Genomic DNA, 25,878 nt, shown 5'->3' on the forward strand with positions numbered 1-25,878 from the left:
CATTTCGGTTGAGCATCACTGAAGAGATATTATTTCTCGAAATGTGCATCTGGTGCATCAAAATTGATACCGTATAAGTTTTACATTACACATCTAGAGATCAATACCATTCATCTTCCAAAAGATAATTTGACAACTGCAAAAGTATGTTGAAGTTCTGAAAATCAGGGGTTTTTTTGTCAAAAAAAAAAACAAAACAAAAAAAAAAAAAAAACAAAACAAAAAAAACAAAAAAAACAAAAAACCAAAAAAAAACCAAAAAAAAAAAAAAAACCAAAACACGTCGTATTCTTTCCCCCAATTTGGCCCGAGGATGTAAATGAAAATTCCAAAACCTTATTACACATCTACAGGACACCACCAACCATCTTCCAATGATTTAGCTGCTGCATAAAATGTAAGAGGAGTTCTGGGAACCAGATGTATTTAGAAAAACGACGTGTTTGGTCGAAAAAATATTAATGTTTGACTTTATTTGGCCCCCCCCAAATCCAAAAATCTATTGCATACCTACAGGCCACCACCAATTATCTTCCTAAAATATGATTTGGCTATTACATAAATTGTAAGAGTTTTAAGAACCAATTTTTTGAAAACGCAAAAACTACGTTTTTCGATCTCCATGTGGGTTTCAGGGTGAAAAAGAAAAACCTTATTGCACTTCTAAAGGACACCACCAATCATCTTCCAAAAGATGATTCGTCTGCTTTGAAAAACGTAAAGGGAGTTTTAAGAACCAGGTTTTTGTAAAAATACGTCGTGTGGACCCCCATTTGTCCCCAGGATGAAAACGAAAATCCCTAAACCTTATTACACATCTACATAACATCGCCAATCATCTCCTAAAATATAATTTGAGTAAAAATATAAGAGGAGTTCTGGGAACCAGGTTTGATTACCAAAGACATCATTTTCACCCCAATTTGGCCCCAGGGTACATTTGAATATTCTGAAAACTTACTACACATTTATGATGAAAATTCCAAAACCTTATTACACATCTACAGGACACCACATACTCTATTCAATTGCAATTTGTTACTGCTTAAGGTGACTCACTACACCCTGAAATAGTTTCTCGAATCAGTACGAATTGATTTAATTATAAACGATATGATTATATACAATAAGTATATGTGCCAAAAAGGCAAAACATATACAAATTTGGATAAAAACATGATTTTTAATTTTTTTTTCATTTCAACACATATGAATAAAAGATTGTGATGGATTTGAACTCAAGATATGTGGTTCACCAGCCCAATGCTTTAACCACTGAGCTACAATGATAGACAAACAAATCGATCGATACAAATAATTTCACAAAACATTGAAATCGCCATCTTGTGACGTTATGTCATATAGAGTATAAGCTTTAGTGTAATGACCTATCTTAAAATAAAAGATATTTGAAAGAGAAGAAAGTGTGACAGACGGACGGACGCACTAGTGTAACAACAATATATCCGAACTATCTTTAGAAAGTGCGGGAAGAATAAGACAGAAAAAGATATAGGGTTATGAAGTAGTCAATTTTCATTATAAATTGTCGTAAAATCAATTTTTTTATACAACTTAATTTAAAAAAAAAAGCTCAAAGCTATTTTGCATGGGGGAATTATGAAAAGCAATTTCGAAAATATTTGAAGACAAGTTGTCGATGAAAATAAATCTATGTGGTTTTTTGTGTGGACTTCCCATCTTTGGGGAGATGTACGTGTGGATGATTCTGGATTTTGTAGGTCAAATGTTTCTACAATGGTGACTAGATGTTGACATAAAACAGTGATACCCGCACTGTGTTTGTCTTTAGTTGCACTCTCCGTCGTACCATATAACATACCCAATGTTATACATTTTCTTGTTGCATATGTCAAGATTCATTGAGTATTCTATTGGGCAAGTGACCTTGGAGTCATCCCAAACCCCATTTCATAATTGTTGAAAATATTTAAAGCAATTGAGGTACTGACCCCTAAACCATGTATTTCTGCTGCACATATCAAGATATATAAGATATATAATCTTCACCATGCATATAATGTATTTTTATAGATCATCCGACCCCCTTCTAATTTAATTGATTAAATCTAAAATGCATAATAGTTGAGATACCAACAATTAAAATAAATATACTCTTGTTGCACATGACACAATGTACTAAACACCCAGGTTTTTATTCGTTGTATTCCCACCCTATTTGACCTTTGAGGTGAAATAAATATTCTGAAACCTTATTGCACATCTATATAACACCACCATATACCTCCCAACAGATGATTTTGCTACTGCGTAAAATTCAAGAGTAGTTCTAAGAACCAGGGGTAAAAAATCCCAACATAAAACCGACCAATGTTTTACCCTCTTTTGGCCATCAGAATGAAAATGAAAATTTCAAAAGCTTATTACATATCTAAAGGTTATCACAAATCATCTTCCAAAAAAAAAAAAAAAAGAGTTTACTACCGCATAAAATGTAAGAGAAGTTTTGGGAGCCATAATATATTTTAGAGAAAACATCGTTTTTCGACCCCCATTTGGGCCCCAGGGTGAAAATGGAAATTCTGAAACATCAGTTCACATCTGCAAGACAACACCAATCATCTTTCAAAGATGATTTGTCTACTGTATAAAATATGAGAGGAGTTCTGGGAACCAGCATTTTTGTAGAAATATGTCGTTATCTACCCCAACTGGCTTCTTGGATAATAATACAAATTACAAAACCTTTTTACACATCTACAAGACACCACCAACTATCTTCCAAAGATGATTCAGCTACTGCGTAAAAATAGTTCTGGGAACCAGAGGTATTTAGAAAAACCGTCCCCCCCCTTTTTTTTTTTACCTCTGATTTGTCCCCTGATAAAATTGAAAATTCCAAAACTTTATTGTACATCCTCAGGACACCACTTATCATGTAATTACTTAGTACTTAAAATAAAAGAAAAGTTTGAGGAGGAAGAAAATGTGACAGATTGACGGACGGACAAGGGTAGCAAGAATATACCTAAACTTTCTTTAGAAAGTGCAGTATAATTAACACCCGGTCCAAACGGACCTATAAGTCACTTTGACCAATAGATGTATGATAATATCTATATTTGCGAACGGAGATATAAGATTATAGATTTCTTCTTTATTTTTGCTCTCTCATTTTGAGGAATTCGATATAAAATGTTCTGTCTGTCGTGGATAATTGGTAATTACATTTAAAAAGAGGGAATCATCTAAAATTGAATTATGGTGCTCGGATACTTGTATTCTACTGAAGAAATCCTTTCTAAACAATTTTGTGTATATATTTTACCAGGCATGTAGAAATAGGGGGTTATTTTAACTTGCAAATCCCCCATTGTAGTGAATGGTAGTTGATGTGTGACTTGTAAAATCGGTGTAGTGATTGTGAACTAACCTTTGTTCCCTCCCCTTCTTATGATTTGATTTAGGGTTTTGAGGATTGGGCAGAAGTACCCCAAATTCATAAATTCTTGCTTGTCAAGAATTCTAATGCAAGTGTGAAGTGACCTTCTACTTAAAAAGACCGATCCTATGTGCCTGTATATCTTAATTACAGGAATGAAATGTTATACTTATGGGTTTCCTTTAATTGAAATTTTAAAAGTAGTATATATATATATTTCATTTCCAACAATGAATTGAAGTATCAGAACCAATGTTCCTCTTGTTGTCAGTACAAAACTTTAAAATAGTTGAAATTTATGAACATTTGTAAGCTAACACTTATACCAGTAATCAATATTCTCCTCTCTCTCTCTCTCTCTCTCTCTCTCTCTCTCTCTCTCTCTCTCTCTCGTTCAATCAATAATTATGCAAAGTGACGGTAAATAATTGTGCTTCCCGATTAGACAACAAATTCTGAAAGCTGCACTATATTTTACGCTCTCAATTCCTTTTTACATTTTCACTCAGATGCATATTTTCACTTACTATTCATGATTGTATGTAATCATCTATACATTAAAATGTGCATGCAATAAATCCATTCAGATGTACAGTCTACATGCATAATCAGATTCTTGATTTCTATAAACCGCAAAACAATGTGCAGTCGACTGGTGATGTCTCCCAACTAAAAACGAGTGAAGTGTGTCGCAGGAACGTATTGTAAATGGAGTTATTTTTTATCAGAATAATGTGCTCCAACATTGTTGTAAGCGCACATCTACAGACCCGGGTAAATAGCTGTCTGCACTTGAAGTGCTTTCTAGGCAACCATGCTATGTGCATTAATTATGCATATGCACCTGTGTTTTGCAAGAATTGAATGATGTTGTATGTATATGATGCTCTTTGTGTATTTCATTCTATCGGTATACATCTCTGAATTTATTTATCCGTAGTCAAAATCAGTGTGTCACGAACGGCATAATAAAATCGGTGTACATCTTGGAGTATATTTATCATTTTGCCGTCTTTTCATCTTGAAACAAAACCCCCAAACTAAAAGACAACACATTTGGGCGCAAATCTGCGGTGCTTCTTTGTCGTCTTTTAGCATGTATTATGTCGCCTTTTTGTTTTGTCGTTTATTTCGAGGCAAAAAGTCGCTTATTTATTCGTTTATTCGTTTTGTCGTCTTTTCGCCTAGAAATAATAGATAGACAAAATGCAAAATAACACAAATGTCAGCTGTAAATCACATTGTTTCGAGATATTTTCTCTCAAATTCAGCCTTTGACTTGCATATAATATCTGTTAATAAATACCATTGATTTGTATGGTGATAGTTTATGGCGGTGTGATAATCAACAAAAAGACACCAAACGGATTTATAGTGGAAACCCCTTGTACTATAATACCTTTCGACATTAACCTAAGCTTTGTTTTTACTTTTTCCGAGAACCATGGGTCTGTTTGTAACCAAAGATAACGTAAGATAAAGCTGGATAATTCTAATTTAATAATGAAGTTTTTTTCAATTTCACTTGTCAGTTGGAGATAAGTATGAAATAAGAAAAATAAGACAGGGATAAACATTTTTCCAGAAGCCACAGAATTTGAGAGCACAAAAAATATACAAAGAATTTCTAATATGATGTAGACATAAATTTGTTAATATGAAAATCCCTAAGGTCATGAAGACACTTTAATATGGAATCTTCTCAAGAACTAAAAAGATGCAATTCATGAGGAAAAAAACCCCATGCAACCATCCTTACGTAGTGTAAATTCCAGGTTGTACAAATAATGACCGTTAAGGACCAGAATGGATCACAACAGGATGTGTTTTATATCGTAAATGCGTTGTACCTGTCATTAGGTGGAATATAGTCTCAAGTGTTTTATACCAAATGCTCGGTCTATCTTCCGTTTACCAGATCAAGATACAGGGGTCACGGCGAGTGTGTGATCGGTCTAAAATTAATACTTACTTTTCCTAAGCACCTCATCCAACCTCTGGTATTAGCAGGGGGTCTTTATTAGCCCTATTCCCGATTGTTGTAATGTTTATAGGATTTATAATATTTATCACTGTGACTGTCTATTATCTTCTCCCTTTTCATCGGAATTTAAACGGGGAAATATCTAATGAAAAACATAATGTCAAAAACTTAAAATACATTCCAAAGTAGTGAGTGTTCCTTCGAGAAACATTCTGAATTTAGAGGTGACATTGGTGTAGTTTGTTGAGAGCTTAAAGACCTAGGCATTGTCAAGATAAAGCTATGACCGCCATGCTGAGGCAATTAACTTACAGCGGGTGACGTCACAGTACAAAGGAAAAAAATAGAAAAAAACCAAACAAAAATCCTCCAGAACTTTAACGTGGTTACAGGCTGAAATATCAACATCCTAAACAGCTCCAGGCTTTCATACTATTTTATCCATATTATGTGTAAACATGCATCTAAGGCAGTAACAAGTATTGTAGATACATGCATTTTCTACATTTAATGTCCATTTGATAAAATAGAATATACACAAGTGCATTAATCAACTTCATGAAATTTTTCTCCACCAACTGTAGCCACATGACCATGAATCAATGTAAAAAAGGATCCAGGTTGTAACTTTCTCTCTCATCGCCTGTGTTACTCTTCCGACACATTCATCGTACGGCTGAAATATTAATGTATTAAAGCGTTATGATAGTCGAGGTCATCCCATCGTTTGTGTACATTCCTCACAAATGTCTTGGGGCTTTCTAAGCAAAGGTAACTTTTCTTCGTTAGATGTTGCTAAAACATCAAATAAATGTATGGGGATACCGTTGAAAGAAAATGCGATTCTAAAAAAAACTAGCATTTCTTGACTGAACAACATATTTTGTGAAATGTAAGAGATATATACTCTCATTTTAACGAAGATCAACCCAAGCACCACCTTTACCATACATTGTATTTGAGCTAGAAAGAGTTAAAAACATGTTTTCCGGACAAGAGATGTTCTTAACACTAAATATGTTTGAATCCATTGGAAAATGTAGTTAAAATCGAAGACTTTATTCTAAAATCATGTCTTCTGCCTCATACATTAACATTTTGAGCTGGCCAATTAGCATTTTTATCAGATTATCGAGAAGCCACGTATTGAGATCAGGATACTATTAAAAAAGCGTCCAGACGTGTGTGGGGAGTGCACTCACACGTCGGGATGATTCAGACTAAAAAAAAACTATGAATAGCATGTCGAGTAGAGGTCCTACACGTATAGCCTGAAATGTAGGCAGCGCTGATTGAAAAAAACTATGCACAGCTTCAGCAGAATTATGTCTGCTTGGATGATGAAAATCACTTGCATTAATTCACCACTTCATTTCAACAAAATCATTTTTCTTGTTTTGGATAATATGGAACATGTATAGTTAGTTTGGAAGATCAGACTGCAGCACGATATTACATACCTCAACGGCCATTCTAAAGTGCCCCAATGAATTCCTAAGGAACATTTGGCCTGGACGTCTGTGTGGATCTGTACAGCTTCCTCGGGACTAACGTGATGGTGCCTCAAAAAGTCTCTACAAGAAATCTACGCTCCTGTGACAATGTTTCACTTATATTGAGACGTCACCAACTGAAGGTAAAAAACTACAAATTTTGACCATACGCAATTAGATCGCTTAGGTTTATAAGCTCCATGTGTTTGTCTCTAATGTTGTTTACACAATTTCAAAAAACATATTTCGTATATATAGTAAAGGCATACGACTCTAAGTATAGGGTATGGGCATATTAGAATACAGAGTAAAATTCTATCAATATAAAACTTATACGGTACCAATTTTGATACACCAGATGCGCATTTCAACACATAATGTCTCTTCAGTGATGTTCAACTGAAATTTTTGAAATCCGAAATACCAGTAAACTTGTAGACCATAAGAGCTAATTTAGGGGAAAACAGAGTGCCAAAAAAGTGGAGTCAAATTCGTCAAAGGATAACATTCGTTTTATCACTTTTTCAAAAGCGAACTTGGGTACCCTATATTTAGACTTGCATACCTTTACTCTTTGATAGTAAATTCCAATCCAAGCGAATAAATTGCTTGTGGTTTAGACCTTTGCTTAGCGCACAGGACCGTACCAGTGATGATTCTCTAACCTGCCGATGCTTACCGCGAGATAAGACCTTCAATTTTAATACCATATCCGATAGAATGGTAATTCTCACGTCAGTGAGATACCGTTGCATCTGGACATTAAACCGGTCGCGGTGGCTCCTTGGTAGAGCGTTCGATTCGTGATCAGGAGGTCGTGAGCTCACGCCCCGCTCGTGCTATGGCCGCGTCAAACCTAAGATGTAAAAATAGGTTGTGATTGCTTCTTCACCAAACGTTCGGAATTTAGAAGTGAGAATCGCGGATTCTCTGATATGACCTTATAAGGATAGGTCTAAATCTATGTTACTTCACCCACAACTGGTGACGTCTCAGTATAGTGAAAAATTACCAAAGAGTCGTAAAAACACCCACAACAACATCATCAACAACAACAAAAACAACAACATAAAAAACAACAACAATTCTCAATTATTGAGTACAGATCTATGATGTGTTTTAGACAATTATACTTTTATCTATGGAGCGGGATACAAATATTCACACGCGTACTTGTAATAGAAAAAAACCCTCTTGTTTTTCAATACGGAATTCATTTCATACCGTGGATCATAGGCACCTATTGGAATTGCAAGTGTTATGGGTCCGTATTTCCTTCCAATCTTTTTGAATTCTTCACAATAGCCCGTGTCTCCAGCGAAAAAGAACGTGTTGTTTTGTCCTTTCACCAGCCAACTTCCCCAAAGACTCTACAAAAGATAAAATTCTCAAAACTAAAATCAAACTGTAGTATCCCTCCAAGGATATATTAAAAAGATAAATATTATCTGACACACGACTATAAAAGAGATATTCCATTTTAACCAAAGTCTTGGTTTTTCTGCTTGCTTGATAATGGTTGACATTTTCTGTTATACCACGAAGAACACCAACAACGATTTTATCTTATTCCTGTCGAATAATGAACGACCTGACCAGTACTGGGTGGGCGTGAAAGCAATCAAAAATTCTTCCTTTTTCTCCAACTTCACTTCCTCCCACCATTAATGTTCAGTCACTTTCTGACATCCAGTACTTATCATCCATGCTTTTAATCCAACAGGTACAAACCAATGTAAAGAATCACCAAACTTTGCATTTAGGTTTTGCACAGAGCTGTAATCTAGGTGGTCATAATGTGAATGGCTTATCAAAACAATGTCAACTTTTGGGAGCTCCTCTACTTCACATGGAAGAGGGCGGTATCGTCTGTTTCCACCAATCCAGGAAAATGGGGAACATCTTTCACTAAATACTGGATCAGTGAGTATAGAAATCCCGTCGAATTGCACGAGGACAGTAGCGTGACCAATCCAGGTGGTCTGGATTCCGGAAGTCGGGGGATTGGAAAGTTTGTTGAAATCCGGTCTCTCCACCGGCAATCGCTCATCTAAAATCTGAAATTATTGTAAACCTTGTTACACACACGCAGAGAGAGAGAGAGAGAGAGAGAAGAGAGAGAGAGAGAGAGAGAGAGAGAGAGAGAGAGAGAGAGAGAGAGAGAGAGAGATAATACGTGTACTAGTTTGGATGGTGAGAGAGACATATGTTGTTCGTAGATATATCGGCTTTAATAAACGGTACGGGTTTCCATAATTGCTTTTGACAATCCAGAAATTTACAGGAAGAGCTTGGCTTAGCCTTAGATTACCTGTTTGCTTGGAATTTTCTCTGATGTTATATGTAGCTTCCACAGAAAGCTGAATATTTTTTTTAAGCTAGGCCACTGATAACAGTCACAAGGATTGCCATACACCCCATTCTGATATGTAGGTTTTGTTAATACTGAATCATCGCTGATAGAATCCATTTACACTTCGAAAACAAAAATAGCACATATCAGTTGTAAGTATAAAAACAAATCAATGTGTCATGACCGTACACTGAAACAGTAATGATTTGTTCTATTTTCACTCTTACCCTTCGTACACTGATAAAAATAAACAATGGGTTTACAGTTTCACAACATATGACTATACAGCATTTGTTCGAAAAAATCAAAACAAGGACACTTTAAACGTTGCCTTATCACAAAATTGGTATCTCAATATCTTGGTATCATGTAAGCATCTCTCTTAATGGATGTTAAATAAGTATTACCTTTAAATCAAAGCGAGTAGCGAGGCCATCATACATCAAATGGCTTCTCACTAAGGCTGTCCAGTTTTGCCAAAACGAAAGACTGTATGCATGAAATTGTAATATGTTATGTTTACACTGATGGGTACATAGATATTCCTGGTTTGTTTCCGGTTTGCACACGTTTGAACATTAGATATAGAGAAAATGTTTTCGAAACAGGAATTCGACCATGTAAGATAACGATTTAATTGATATATGACATACATGTAGTCTGTATCTAAAAAGCATTTTGTACAGTTTTTTTTTTTAAATTTAGTTTATATATAACTTACAAGCAAGGAAAACTATTATGGAACATAAGAACTATTATCCATCGTATTTACTAACTCACAATTTCTCTCTAGTAGCATTGTATTTGTGTTTTATACACTTCAAGAACATGTATATATCATATAAATACATAACAAATTCAGAAAATTGTCTTTATTTTCCGTTAGCCTTGGGACGGTCGAACCGTTGTCATAAGCCATTGCTGAAATGTACGCCCCTCTCTCGAAAGGAGCGTACATTTTATCAGTAACTTGCGACAATGGGGAATGACGTGTAATCTAATTTGCAGTAATTTGATTGTGAATTAATTCATTGAGATATTTTTTTTTTTTTTAGAAATTGCACAGATTCCATAACGAATGGTCTTAGATAGGGAAGATATGCTTAATTCATCTAAATCAATAAAAATATAAGTATTAATTAAAGAATCCGCCTGATAGATAAAACCAAAAAACTGGCTGTAATAACAGTCCATGACTCATTGCAGTGAATAACAGACAGAAGCAACGTTTACCAATTTATTCATATAACAGCAATGACACATCCGGGATATACTGAAATGGACAATATCGGCCGCATGTGAAACTTTTGTGGGGTAACTGGGGAGTCGCCCAGTGAGCCAGTTTAACTTAACTTGTAAGGGGTACGCTGGGGGGCCCGAGTAAAACATTCAGTGCCCAGACCTGAACGGACGCCAGCGTTCTAAGGAGGTAAGCGAGACCCTCCCTTCTCACCCTGTCTCCTGCAGTGCTACCTGGCATGTACATTATCATGTTGGACATAAGCCCCAAACATGCATCAGACTGTAGCATCCCCTCACTGAAGTGCCCAACCGTCCCCGGTGGTGGCCCCACTATTAGTTTACTTGTTTTAACTTGTACGACTTTTAGTACTGTAAATTGCCCCCTGCTTTAGAAGCAGGTGGGGGAAACAACCACGTTTTGGAGCAGAAACAGTCATCACATACCATTACCGACTCCCCAGTTCGGCCACAGACATTGGAACAATGTCCCCCACAAAAAACTTGTAGGATTAAGAACTGAGTGAAACTCAAAATACAACAAGAGATGTTTGTAAAACACATATGCCCCCATGGTGCAAAATTGAAAAGGGTTATACACACACACATCATTTAATTGATAGTAGTATCATCAATTCAAAATATTGAGCAGACAATATCTTCCTATGTCAAGAGTGAATTGACCATGTGACCTAAATAACAATATGGGTCATCTACTCCTTATGCTGTACCAGTGTACCAAGTTTGGTGTCAATCAAGCAAACAATTCTTAAAATATAGGAAACAAGATATTACTATGTCCAGTTCAACAATTTACTTTTGACCTCAAAATCAATATGGGTCGTCTTCTCCTGAAAATGTACCAGTGTACTAAGTTTGATGTCCGTCAAGCAAAAAGGTTATCAAGATATTGAGTGGACAGTATATTACTATGTTCAGTTTGACCTTTGACCATGAAAAAAAATGCCCCCCAAAAAATTGAGCAGAAATTGTATTCTTAAGTCCAGTTTGACCCTTGACCTTTGACCATGTGACCTCAAAATCAAAGGGGTCATCTTCTCTTGAAGACGTACCAGTGTACCAAGTTTGATGTCTGTCAAGCAAAGGGTTCTCAAGATATTGAGCCGACAGTATATTCGTATGTCTAGTTTGACCCTTGACCTTTGACCATGTGACCTCAAAATCAATGGGGGTCATCTTCTTCTGAAGATGTACTGGCGTACCAAGTTTGATGTCTGTCAAGCAAAGGGTTCTCTAGACATTGAATGGTCAGTATATTCCTATGCCCAGTTTGACCCTTGACCTTTGACCATGTGACCTCAAAATCAATTGGGGTCCTCTACTCCTTAGGATGTACCAGTGTGCCAAGTTTGATGTCTTTCAAGCAAAGGGTTCTCAAGATATTGAGCGGACATTATATTCCTATGTCCAGAGTAGATTGACCCTTGACCTTTGACCTTTTGACCTGAAAAACAATAGGGATCCTCTTCTACTCATAACTAACCCACATATGAAATATCATTATCATCAAGTGAATGGTTCTCAAGATATTGAGCGGACAACACGTGGTCTACAGACCGACCGACAGACAGACCGACCGACCGACTGACAGGTGCAAAACAATATGCCCCCTCTTTTTCAAAGGGGGGCAGAATAAAGAATTACATGGATAAGCATTTGAAGAAAAAGAAAGAAAAAAAAAGAGAGAAAAAATTCCAAGGCCGCTTGATATTGTTGAGAAATAATTGATTTCCCAGGACCGACATACAGACGAGTGCCATCTGTTCGGAACAACTCAATCTCAGTAGCCTTGATGACATGGTTGTGTCCAATGTACAAACCTCTAACCTGGTTAGCCATGAATTTTTATCATGCAACTATGGGCATCATGCCAATATGTTCTAGGTACTGAAAACGTGTCGTAGGAGTGCCATCCGCATGAAAAGAGCAATATATAAGTAATGGGAGGGGGGGGGGCTATAAATATGCCTTAATTAGTAGTGTTGGGCAGATAATTTGACAAACTAGGGGTTTGCCGGTTTGGTTGGTCTTGGACCTATGTGAAAATACCAACGCTTGACCTAGCTGGTTTTGAGAAACTTGTGGAATCGACGATGACAAAACTTACTGACTTCGCAAACCGTAAAAATGCCAATGAAAAGGCTGCTGAAAATAATAAGATATAGGAAGTCTTGATATATTGAGACACCTATAAACCGCTTGACACCTTCTAGGGATGAGAGAAATTTGATTGGTTGTTTATGTACATCAACCAGAATTCGCTGTGAATTTTGCCCCAAGACATAGCAGGGTTGGAGGCCTTACGGAGTCGGAATTGGTCGTCATACTTTTGCCAATTTTGTGAACGATTAGCTGCAAGCCTTATATCTCGCATGTACTTAAGCATTTCTTGGGCCGTTTGACTATGTTGAAGTACAATGCTCATGTAAATCATGAAGGCTGATGTCCACTTTTCAATGCTCAAAAAGGAGTTAAGTTGGCGCTTGACTACGCATAGCTTGCCATTGACAAGTTGTAAATCCCCGTGGGACTCAAACTGCTCCAATTCCGTAGCAGATTTGAGTAGGACAGACAGATCAATAAATCCCCCCTCCCATATTTTTTGCTTGAGTTTAAGCGAGACATGACTGCCGATATCATCGCATGCAGATGTAATTTGACAAGGTAAAGCCAAGGGTAAATATGCCGCTTGGTTCAACAAAAAATTGCAAGACTCACCCGGGTTATCCGGTGTACATGTATTATCGATTGGGAATCGAGGGACCTCCTCAGGGGGCTGTGGCTGCCCCTCTGCAGGGGCTAGTCGATCCGTCCAAGGTGTGGCCGTGTGATTTGGACTTCGTTCCCGGAGTTGAGCTGTTGTCCGACGATTACGTTTCATCCCGACCCCCCTGGCCGGGGATCTCTGGGTCGCTGCTCGTTTTATAGGTGGCATTCCTAATGCAGGAAAAAATTGTCAAAAAGCTATGTGTAGGGAATAAATCCAAAAAGGGGAGAGAAAAACTTCGGCCACGTGCTTGGTTTCCGCCTCTAATACAAGAACCACGTTGCTGCTTCGGTTGGAAAAAGTGTAATGAATGGGTTCGATCACAGGGAGTACCGAGTGTGATGTAGTGCATACAAATTAACTTGTACCATCTAACCGCTAAAGTCACGTAGACCCGACCTACAGAGTGTATCAAAATTAATACGGACTATTTGATATAAACTCAAATAATCTCGATTATGATAATATTTACCTAACTTGTGAACATTTCGCAAGATGGTTTCATTTGCTAATAAAATAATAATGCTTTTGTCGTTTCTTATTTATTCAGTTTCTAGTTCTTTGTATTGAATAATTTGATAATTTCATCAAAGGTGTGCAAAACAGGAAACATAAAAAATCCAGCTGGTCTGTCTGTCACTTTATGTGCACACCGCGCACGACAACGGCAAAGGTCACCTGATTGACTCAGATGACCTGAATATGCTTCAATTTAACATTGGAGGGAATATGCAATTCTTAATTTACATATATTCATCTGATTTCTTTGTACAATATATTTCTTTGTTACGTACAGTAGTTTTTTTCTCACTTTATTTCAAGATACTGCTGGATGGTTTATTTCATTGTGAAAAGTGACACTGGATTAAACGAATTGCAAGAGCAATCCATACCAGGACTGATTATGAGAGCTGCTTTTCTCTTCAAAATCAGTTGATTGAAACACTACAAAACATTTCCTGTCGTATCAGTAAAATGTTGAAGTACTATAGTATTTTATGATATACAAAAGCAGATTAAGTAATGAAAATAAAATCAAGTCTTGTTTTCTTTTTCATACCATTCTATTGATTGAAACAGAATACTCGTATAAAATGTTGATACAGAGAAAAGGGGACACTCAATTATATGAAACCAAATCCTGTGTTATATAACTGTTATTGAAACATGTATAATGCAAATATTCATTTCGAAAGTCACTTGTAAATGTACACAACTACATTGTAATCAAAATATCGATTGTTACACAGACCTGTTTCGTTTAAAGTCAGCATTTGCAAATTCTGTGATCGTTTAACAATCTAATTTGCGAATACAACCTATCAATTGGACAAATGCTGTCTGAAGTGTTTAATACCGATTGTTAGGTCGTTCCTGACACATTGATTTTGACTAAGGACTACTCCGTTTACCTGATCAGGATATAGGCCTCACAGCGGATGTGACCGGTCGACAGGGGATGATCACTCCTCTTAGGCACCCGATTCCACCTCTGGAATATCCAGGGATCCTTGTTTGCCAACTCTCTATTATAGGAGTTATGAGATTTATCACTGTTTGTTATCTTCGCATTTCATATAGACCTGTATTGAAAGAGCATCAAAAAGTAAGATATCAAATAAATTTTTCTAATAAAATAGAATGTTTTACCATATCTGGAAGTGAAATAGATACCTTTTCGCCCAAACATTTGAATATCGCTTGTATTGGACGCAGTACATTTCGTACAAGCAGTAAATCTTGATCTATATAGTATGTATTTCATGTTCAATATCAAGCATGAAGACATTCATTGATGATGGGATTTTAAGATTCTGCCCTACTCTTGTTAGTATGCAAATTAAGACACACAGAGACACCTTTAAACCCAGGGTGAGATATAACTTAAGTAAAGGATTGATTGATTTTCTTGTTTTCCTCATCAATTTTGACTTTGGTCTTATCGCACTCGCTGTAGCAAAACCAATTTTGAAACGGACAATATGTTGTCATGTTCAACATGAAAGATGAAGATAACGAACAGTAATCGATCTCATAACTCCTATGAACAATACAAAATAAACACCTACATTACATAATTGTTACTAAATATTTAACTTGCAAAAAATCAAATACACTCTTAGTTATGAAATTTCTTGTTATATATTATTGTCATTAAAATCATGGATTTGAAAGCATTGCTATCTTCTATAATCCGACCTATTATAGGCAGGGCCGTAAATTAACCTTCAATTTGGAGGAGGCAGGAAATTAGGCGGGGGTCTGGGGGCCGCCCAGGCCCCCTGACGCTGAGCACATTTTGTGCACACTGGACACGTTTCGTGCAAAATCCTTGATTCTAGGGCCTTCTAAGATGTTACTTGACTAACTCATTCTAAAAGAAAGATTTGGAATGCTTTTTAAGGGAGGTATCATGTTCTTAGTTATTGGAAACAACATAAATTCTAATGAACTTTAAATTTTAATTTTTTTTGGCTCAAAAGTTGGAGGAGGTAGCTGCCTCCTCCGCCTCCATGTAATTTACGGCCCTGATTATAGGTAAGACCGTTCTTAGCACACTCATTTTGACTACGTATAAATCTGTGTATCTGATCAAGATATATCGGGCTCAAAACGGGTTTGACCAGTCGACAGGGAATGCCTACTCCTCCTATGGACCTGATCCCACCTGTTATATCCAGGGGTCCGAGTTTGTCCCACTCTCTATTTTGTATTGCTTGTAGAAGTTATGAGATTGATCACTGTTCGTTATGTTCGCCTTTCATACTGTCTTTTTGGACTCTGAATTAGAAATATATATTCTGTCTGTCTGTTTTGAGGAATGAATTGAACCAACGCTAGAATTGCAGGGAATTTTATTTTAAAATACTGAGAAGGCTATTCTAAATACATGTTTGCTCAGTAATGATACACGTGTTTGATACAGTATTTGTTACCTGATACAATATGTACAACGGTTATATTAAAGTTTTAATTGTAAAACGACATTTTGTAGTTTAACAAATATTGTCTTTATAAGAATTCATTTCTAATTACTATATAACATTTTTTTGTTAAATATTATTATAATGTTTGCTCACATAAAGCGTTTCTTGTAATATCTGAAGTGAAACAGTCGTTCAATTATGAATTAAAAGTGGTCACAGTTTGTTTCGATATTTCACAATGTGCATTGATCAATGCATCAACAGATATCAATAGCCAAATATATATATATATATACCCAGCCAAGCCCAAACACAGCTGGTGTAGCTTGTTGTTTTGGCCTTCATGACAAAAAGACAAATTTTGTCTTCTCAATATGATGACTTCAAGGAAAATATCCGTATTTATATGTACTCATTTAAACAATGACGAACATGTGTTTACGTTTCAAAGGTTCTCATCGTAAGAATGATGAACATGTGTTTACGTTTCAAAGGTTCTCATCGTAAGAATGATGAACATGTGTTTACGTTTCAAAGGTTCTCATCGTAAGAATGATGAACTTGTGTATACGTTTCAAATGTGTACGCGTTAGTCATTGTTTAGATAAGAACAGGCGTACACATGCTAGAGTAGAACATAGAAAAATGGACATGTTTTAAACAATGCGTAACGTGTATACCTTTGAAAGGTGTGCACTAGTAATGTTAGTCATTGTTTAGATGAGAACAGGTGTACACGTGTTAGTCATTGTTTAGATGAGAACAGGTGTACACGTGTTGGTCATTGTTTAGATGAGAACAGGTGTACACGTGTTAGTCATTTTTTAGATGAAACAGGTGTACACGTGCTAGTCATTGTTTAGAGGAGAACAGGTCACATATATTGGTCATTATTTAGATGAGAACAGGTGTACACGTGTTAGTCATTGTTTAGATTAGAACAGGTGTACATGTGTTGGTCATTGTTTAGAGGAGAACATAGAAAAATAGACATGTTTTAAACAATGCGTAACGTGTATACCTTTGAAAGGTGTACACTAGTAATGTTAGTCATTGTTTGCATGAGAGCATAGACAAAATGGAACATATTTTAAACAACAGAAAAAACCCTGCATACTTAGCACAACAAAATTGGGATTTATTCGATATGTTGTACACGCATATATTCAATTCCGAGAGACAAACCAGAATATATATCCCGTCCTTTCTGCGAGTGAGTGATGACAATCTGGGACGGTTGAGTTGTAGGCCTATTATCACTTCCACTCGCAGTTCATTTGGCCCTTAAGGCTCAAACCGATATGGCTTGACACACATGCGTTGACTATAATCACTTTCATCATCATTTTCTCTCTCAAAAATCGGCAATGGTAAAGAATAATAGCAGTAGCATTTATTAACTCAACTGGCACCCCTTGGTTTAGTTTTTATACGATGCGTCTGAAGTTTTTGAGCTTGTTCAATAAATGCTTCATGAACTGTCAACGCTGTGTAAAAAGTGCCAGGACCCGCTCTTTAACATGGTTAAGCTCATTGCCGGTAATTCATTTCTTATATTATCACTGGTCTATTTGTTAACCTTATTAGTTTGACACAATGTTAGAAACACTCATGATGATATTATCACAGTATAACATTGATACGGTGTGTTCCATGTCCCCTGTAGGCAACTATTCATTGATGAACTTAAAGTTTATGTAGATATAGAACTTTACCTCATGCATGTGGTGTATAATGCAAGTGAAATAAATCATGAGTTTTATCACATTTCCGGTCGGAACTACTTTTGACATCGTCCCCCTTGGATAACATATTTTCTGTGTTTATGCATATCAATGCATGAAATAAAGCGTATAACTTCTTATTCTGTATTTATTTAGAATTTCTTTTATAGACGTTCACAAATTCCTACTGTGGTGCTACCAGACTGTTACCATACACAATGCCGTATTATAGCTGCGTATGAGGCGACTTTCCCCATAACGTCTTAAAGTCGCAACCCACAAAGACATTATGAGTCGAACATAACGTTAATCTAGTTTCACCTCGCGGTCTATTAATTTCTGACTGGTTGGATGAAAGAAGAAAATTTAGACAGGTTAAAAGGACACGTTCATCGTACAATGTATATTATACGTTGTATGATGAAGATAGATAATTAAGAACCACAATAGCCAACTTACGTCCAAGTAGTAAAAGAGATCTCCAAGAAATTGGATTATTACTACGACTAAATGATTGAGTTATGGTATACATGAAATATACCCCGCGTGAGGATCCCAACTTTGTCTACTCAATAACAAAGCCTGTCTGTGTACCACAACATTGAAAACACCTTCACCGGTGCGTCGTCGAGTATACGTTATTGGTATACATACAATTTACCCTGCATGAGAATCAAACATTGTCTATTCAATAACAAAGACTGTCTGTGTACCACAATATTAAAAGGTCCTACAGGAGCCATCATATAAAATGCATGAAAACAGTTACATGTAGAAGGACAAGTAATACCGATAATAGCGGGCACATTATACTTAAACGCTTCCTGTCCTTAGCTAGTAGCATCGCCCTATATCGGTAACACCCTGTTGACATGCATTGATATTGGTATCTCAGATTGCCACTACCCACACACGCTTTCGCCCATGAATTGTTCCAACCTATCATAAAGGAGCGCCCTTTTCAAAGTTTGCCTGTCTCAAACGTTTCACTATTGCAAGCATCATAGCACTTCGCCGGCTCCTCGATGTCAGCAACGGAGCCTCTTTTTTATCATGTGATATTGTCCATGAACAGAGTTAACACATCCATCATAGGAGACAGTAAATGTTCATTGTGGTGCACGGTATCTTTTATTACAGTATGGTCCATGAAATATATTGTTGAGACAATATCAATATCGTTCGTATACACAGTAAATAATCATTATGATACACATTTTGGAAGGCAGTAAAAACTCATATGATGCACGGTATTTGTTAGGTAGCAAATATTCATTATGGCAAACATTTTTTTTAAATCCAGTATCGTCCATCAAAAATGCAATTTGAGACCGTCGTTCAAGACCACACAGTGAATGCCTATTATGGTATACGTGAACATTATGGGGATACAGTAAAACACATCGTGTAGGTTGTTGACTGGTCTGCGGCATGCTGTGAAATGACTCCTATACCATCACGTGATTATTAACGGTTCGTGTGCTAAACAGGGAGTGTCATTATATAATCACGTGATTACACAACCACATTCAGTATGCATTATGGTCCACGGTATTTTTGATTACAGAATCGTCCATCAAAATGTATTGTGAGGCAGTCGTTTGCAACTCCATTTTGGTACACAGTATTTTTGAATGTCCATATCAACACTGTCTGGCAGCAATGGACATAGGCAATATCCATTATGGTACATACTATTTCGAATAGATTCGTGAGACGGTGGTTTATGATTAGGCCTACAGTAAAATATCCATTCTAGTACACATTGGAAGTCAGCAAAAGAACAATCTATTATCGTGCACGAATGTTCTGAAAAGCTCTGTTAAAACACACTTTATAATTCTCCATCCACTACGATATCAATCGGTTGTCCATTCTCAAATATTTCTCTATATAGGTTGTAATAAACTGGCAATGAGCACTATTCTTTTCAGCCGTTCATAAAAATCCTTTACTATGGTCGACGAACTCTTGTTCTATAATCCGTGTTGCATCCACAGATGAACTTCATGTTTCGACAAGGCCAGTTTGATATACTTTTCGTGCAGCGATTCAGATAATCCACATATTTTGACCAAGCGTTTTTATCTTACAGGTCCAGTCTGTTGGGCTTGTTTTGGTCTGCGGCTAGCTGTGAGATGACACATATACCAGTATGTAATGATTTTTATCTCTCTAATCACGTGACTACCACGGACCATTTGCAAAGAGAAGGCGTGTCTTATAACCAACGGTCCCATTTACACAGGAGGCGTGGCTAATCGAATCACATCATTACCACGGTTCCATGCAACACGAGAGGCGTGGTTTATCTAAATTCACGTGATTACTCTGATAGGAGGAGAGGATAGGTTTTTATGTTATTATTCATTTCGAGAAAGGATATCAGAGTATTAAAGTGTGTACTCTGTGTGTAACTCTATATATAATTTGATGTGTGTAAACAATTTCTCATTCTATGGCGACCCTGAATCTATATCAATTCGGTGAGGCCATGTTGGGAATTGTTTCATGGATGCCATTATATACCGGGATGCTGTTAGGTGTCGATTGTAGCATGGCCAACCATTTGTGGGACAATAATTGCGGCTTGTCTATTCTCTTATTCGTCGTGGGAGATGGATTAAAGGAGGTCATCGAAGTGGCGATGAAGAAAAAGAACAACAATCCTTACGACAATATATTGCTGACGTTGTTCGCGCAAATTGGGGTGTATCGTTTTATGGCCGTAACTACTTTAATGATCGTCCCGGAGTACTGTGTTAAAAGTTACATCCTCGAGGCCCTGCTAAAATTATGCCTCAGTCTCCTCGTGGAAATCATGACCAGTGGCTTGATGTCTTTAACCAACCAGCTGATTTTCTACATCGGCAGAGTCGTATTCGTCGTCGTGATTGGTATCCTCTTACTGAGCAGTAACATCTCATACACTCCGTTCTTCAACATATTCGCTGTTGTGTGGACGATAATGACAATGGTGGTTACGTGTTTCATGCGTAGAAATTACATGAAAGCGAACCATGCCGTAATACAGAAAACACTTATGAGCGATCCTGACTTATGACGATACAGAGGACATCCATCCATCTAGTTCTTAAGCAGTTGGTCTGTACAATCTACACAACAAGGATTGTTTCTACACTGTTTACATGTGCACTGTAATCTATGTTAGTCAATAAACATGAATTACAATAGTTGAATTGTAGAACGTTTTTCCCATCTGGTCACCTAGAAAGGTGCAACCACTTGCTGGTTATACTTGTAAATGTGGTATTGGTTATACGCATTTTTCACATCCGTAATAAGTATGAACAATTCCATCATGGCCGTATACTTGAAACAGAAGCCAAACACTCTTTTCCTATTCATCTATGTGTAGTTTCTTCCAAGTCACCGCTTCATTGGTTTTATTGATGTCTCTAGGTGATAAGCCATCCAATGATCTGTGTGATCTTTTAAGCAACCTTCTCTTTCAATATCAAATAACCTTTAGGTAACATTTATAATAACCTTTAGGTAACATTTATATGATGGATAATTCGACCAGTCAACCCCCCCCCCCCCCCCTCCCCCCCCAGGGGGCTCGACAGCCAGAATTGATCCACACTAAAAATATAGCTCTGTCGCTGACAGAACTTTCTAAAACAGACCAAAGCCACCAAAGTCAGGCGTACCCCCTACTTATTTAGAATATATAATATATAATATATATATATATATATATATATATATATATATATATTACACCCAAGTCTCCCTCGCTGGCGGATCTCACCCATTTCAATCCTTATCGACATGATAAGGCCATGATTGGGCCCAGAGGTGGCTTGTGAAAATCAACCTGGGATTATTGATCCATAATGCGAACGACATGCTACGAGTGAAACCAATCTTTTCTGATGTCCGTGAACGGATGGGAAAAATCGTTATTTACGCGTCACATTTTTGTACAATCATTGGGATTCGACTCTTTTAGTAAAAAAAAAGTTAACGAATACGGCATATCCTCAAGTTGAACACAATGCGGTGTCTTTGATTTACAAAGAAATGGATTTGAAATTTCGACATCTGATCCTTTAACTATTGGTATAAAAACAAATGTTACTTCGTATCAATCCTCATTTTGTCCCTTATCCAAAATATAAAGATGATTTAATGTTTTCTGCTTTGAATATAATTCGTTTATTTTCAAACATTCTTATATTCCATTGTGTTTTCTCCTTACTTTATATATCTGTGCAGAATTGCCAATCGTTTATACAATAAAAATACCTATATAACAAGAATACAAAAACCAAAAAATAAAACATACAGTTTAAACAAAGTACATGTAACCTTTTTTACGTGTATTCAAGGACATTGTGTTTGACCATCTTCAAGTGTGCATTCAAATGTTAACCTACAACTGGCAATCGATTAGGTGGTTGTTGTAGCTTGGATAAGCTGATACAAGATGTTCGTTGGAAGGTATATCATAAAAGAAGAGTGGCTTCGTTGCTGGCATCGAGGACCCGGCGAAGTGTCCGCTTGAAATGTTTGAATGTTTTGTGGTTATATTTTGTCTGTTTTTTGTATATGTGAATTTTTTCCCCCACACATTTTAATATATTTACATACAATTTGTCACACATATAAACTACTCAAAATATATTATTAGTTTACTCCGTTTCTTTTTTGGATACCGGTCACCAACTACTCGCATTTACACAATGGCCCAATACATTCCTGTATTAGACTCGTTTATCATAGAGACCCTAGGATCCCGAGGGATTCCGCCACGGTCATCAGGCCAAAGATCATCAGCAACAACACCAGATCCAGTGATCAGGCCGGAGTCATCGGCCCCTCCTGTGCCACGAAGGCCAGCGCTAAGAGAATTTATGCCTCCGTTGCCTTCACCTCTCCAACCGCCACGCAAATACCCGATACCTAGTTGGGGCACATCGGCATTGAATGTGACAATTCAATGTCCCGTGTGTCGAGACGAAGGGATGAATGAGTTCTTGTGTCAGCAGTGTCTGCAAAGACCATCCTGTCATGACTGCACGCGGTCTTTAATAAAGGTCAGGAATAGTTGCCCTCTATGTCGATTTGACAGAGGGTAATGTATAGGCGACTGAGGAGGATGAAACATGAAGGGGTAGCTTACACAATAACTAGACTTCCAAGACCCGAGACTCGCTCCTTTGGCTGAACGGATGTTCGAAACAAGCTTAGCGCGATCGTGGTCAACAAGAATCGGAGTAAAGTCTTATTTGTTACCCGTGGTCTTTTGTAGATATAACACAAGTAAAAAAAATAATCAACAATATATATACCATCCCGAACATTTCAAATTATTAATACTGAATATATATCATACTGCCCGTAAACAATTTCTCATACTCTTTTGGAATATGTCGAACTTGAATTTATTTCAATTCAGTGTGCTCGCGTTGGGAATTGTTTCGTGGATGCCATTATATACCGGGATGCTGTTAGGTGTCGATTGTAGCATGGTCAACCATGTGTGGGACAATAACTGCGGCTTGTCTATTCTCTTATTCGTCGTGGGAGATGGATTAAAGGAGGTCGTCGAAGCGACGATGAAGAAAAAGAACGAAAAGAACGAAAATCCTTACGACAAGATATTACTGACATTGTTCGCGCAAATTGCGGTGTATGGTTTTATGGCCCTAACCACTTTAATGATCGTCCCGGAGTGCTGTGTTCTAAGATACATTCTGGAAGCCCTGCTGAAATTATGCCTCGGTCTCCTCGTGGGAATCATGACCATTGGCATGATGTCTTTAACCAACCAGATCACCGAAAAGCTGATTTTCTACATCGGCAGAGTCGTATTGGTCGTCGTGATTGGTATCCTCTTATTGAGCAGTAACATCTCATACACTCCATTCTTTAACGTATTCGCTTTTGTGTGGACGATAATGACAATGGTGGTTACGTGTTTCATGCGTAGAAATTACATGAAAGCGAACCATGCCGTAATACAGAAAACACTTATGAGCGATCCTGGCTTATGACGATACAGAGGACATCCATCCATCTAGTTCTTAAGCAGTTGGTTTGTACAATCTACACAACAAGGATTGTTTCTACACTGTTTACATGTGCACTGTAAATCTATGTTAGTCAATAAAGATAAATTACAATGGTAGAATTGTAGAACTTTTTTCCCCCCACCCGGTCACCCACAAAGGTGCAACCACTTGCTGGTTATACTTGTTAAAATATTTGATACCCCATTTGCAACCGAATATTTGAAACTGGATACGTCACTAACCTTATAATGTGTTATGGGTTTTTCGCATTTTTCACATCCGTAATAAGTATAAACAGTTCCATCGTGCCCGTATACTTGAACAGGCATAACCTTAAAACAGCGCCATTCTTCTAATGACATATATGCTGTGTAGTCAGAGACATGCACAATTTTTTTCTCATAACACCCTTTTAAAAAGCCTCATTTCTCCCTTTTTCACCAACCAACAAGGAACCGAAGCCAAACTGTATGCACAAGATAACGACATCGGTATAAGTAACGGTAGACATGCCAAAGGAACCACAAGTGCCCCCGCCATTGTGATTACCACAGATGCTAGTCGGTCTCGAAGTAGGGACAGAGACGTTCACATATTTATACTGTGGTGCTACCAAACCGTTACCATACACAATGCCGTATTATAGCTGCGTACGAGGCGACTTTCCCATAACGTCTTAAAGTCGCAGCCCACCAAGACGTTATGAGTCGAACATAACGTTAACCTAGTTTCGCCTCGCGGTCTTATAATTTCTGAACAAATGCCATTCTTACTGGTTGGATGAAAAAAGAAAGTATGGACGTGCTAAAAGGACGCATTAATGGTATAATGCATAATATACGTAGTGTGATGAACATAAAGTCTTAATACATAATTAAGAACCACAATAGCAAACTAAGGTCCAAGTGAAAAAAAAAATATCCAAGAATTTGAATTATTACTACGACTTAATTATTGTGTTATGGTACACATACAATATACCCTACATGGACATCACACAATATCTATTCCATAACAAAATCTGTCTGCAAGTATACGTTATTGGAAGTTGGTATTGAATGCCGATGTGGTCCGAGTTTCTTCGGGAGGCATGAAATAAAACGCATGAAAACAGATAGAAGGACAGGCAATACCGATAATAACGGGGACATGCTACATAAACGCTTCCTGTCCTTAGCTAGTAGCATCGCCCTATATCGGTAACACCCTGTTGACATGCATTCATATTGGTACCTCAGATTGCCACTACCTACACACAGTTTCCCCTAGAAAATGTTCCAACCTATCATAAAGAAGCGCCCTTTTGAAAGTTTGCCGGTCTCAAACATTTCACCGCCTGGACATTGGGGGTGAATTTGTCAAGGCGTAGTGTGAAATGGGGAATGCACTGAAACTTGTTGGACAGGAAAAATTAGGTAAAACATACAGACAGACTAACGAACTGATAATTATTTTATTAATTTGTTTGTTTTGTTGGGTTTAGAATTTTACCATGTTATGTATATAATCTATGATGACATAAGAGAAAATGCTTTACACTGTTCTCTAAATGTGAATTTTTCATTTTATTTCATTTTTTAAAAATGACACATGTGTGAAAGGTGTATGTGTGCGTGTGTGTAGCAGTTGTCTTTCTTGTATACGCAGTAACAACGTACTTCCAGATGTTTACAGTATGCAAATTCTTAAAACGTTTATTTCATACTACTCTCCGCTCAACAGTACTTATATTTTGTAGATGATTTTGCTTGTGTACTTGCTTTTCGGCAGTACATATATTAAAATTGGAACGATACAGAGAAGATTAGCATGGCCCCTTGACACAGGATGGTACGCAATCTTCGTGGTAAGGGTTCCAATTCCTGCAGCAAGAAGGGGGGAGAGAAAGAGGAAAAAGGGAGAAAA

General features: G+C 37.2%; 1 non-coding gene and 1 pseudogene across 1 annotated transcript; one reads left to right on the plus strand and one right to left on the minus strand.

Moving 5' to 3' along the window:
• Positions 1–5,830: 5,830 nt before the first annotated feature.
• Positions 5,831–25,878, minus strand: part of LOC125653858 (N-acyl-phosphatidylethanolamine-hydrolyzing phospholipase D-like) — a 57,896-nt pseudogene continuing 37,848 nt past the window's right edge.
• LOC130048968 (U6 spliceosomal RNA) lies at positions 25,726–25,837 on the plus strand. Its single transcript, XR_008797511.1, has one exon. It is a non-coding gene; the product is annotated as a U6 spliceosomal RNA (small nuclear RNA).

This window comes from Ostrea edulis, chromosome 7 (assembly GCF_947568905.1).
Source record: "Ostrea edulis chromosome 7, xbOstEdul1.1, whole genome shotgun sequence".
NCBI classification, from domain to species: domain Eukaryota; kingdom Metazoa; phylum Mollusca; class Bivalvia; order Ostreida; family Ostreidae; genus Ostrea; species Ostrea edulis.